The sequence below is a fragment of the Cynoglossus semilaevis genome, chromosome 10, assembly GCF_000523025.1.
Source record: "Cynoglossus semilaevis isolate Cse_v1.0 chromosome 10, Cse_v1.0, whole genome shotgun sequence".
Taxonomy (NCBI): domain Eukaryota; kingdom Metazoa; phylum Chordata; class Actinopteri; order Pleuronectiformes; family Cynoglossidae; genus Cynoglossus; species Cynoglossus semilaevis.
The window spans coordinates 20,769,201-20,769,574 of record NC_024316.1 but is presented as its reverse complement, the minus strand read 5'-3'; the positions used below and the strand labels follow the sequence as shown (position 1 = coordinate 20,769,574).

The window sequence follows — 374 nt, the reverse complement described above, 5'->3', positions numbered from 1 at the left end:
GACAGGCACAATCCAGGTCACAGCCTCGGATTAGTTTATGTAAATAAGGAGCAGAAACATGTGTCCGTCCAGGACGGCGGCACCGGTGACGTACAGTATGTGCAGTGTTGCATCGACACGGCGGTCGGTGGAGCTGCACGCACGCATGGACCGTCGATATCTGCTCATCATTTGCACTAAAAAATTCATGAATATAAGAGATGAGTATCCGATGATACATTTGTCCTTAGCTGTTATTGTCCTTGAGTTCCCATCACAGTCCGACCCCCCCCCCTCGCCCCCCTCTTCCCATCTAAGTGGAGCATGCACGGTCTCCCCACCCCCATCGCTCCACTACATCTTTCTCTTCCTTCTGGGCATTTGAAAACTAGCAG

At 51.6% G+C, this 374-nt stretch overlaps 1 protein-coding gene and 1 long non-coding RNA gene across 2 annotated transcripts in view; one reads left to right on the top strand and one right to left on the bottom strand.

The window, feature by feature from the left end:
- LOC112487622 (uncharacterized) overlaps positions 1–374 on the bottom strand; it is a 35,583-nt gene that overhangs the window by 20,802 nt on the left and 14,407 nt on the right. The window lies entirely within an intron of this gene.
- scrt2 (scratch family zinc finger 2) overlaps positions 1–374 on the top strand; it is a 5,116-nt gene that overhangs the window by 1,084 nt on the left and 3,658 nt on the right. The window lies entirely within an intron of this gene.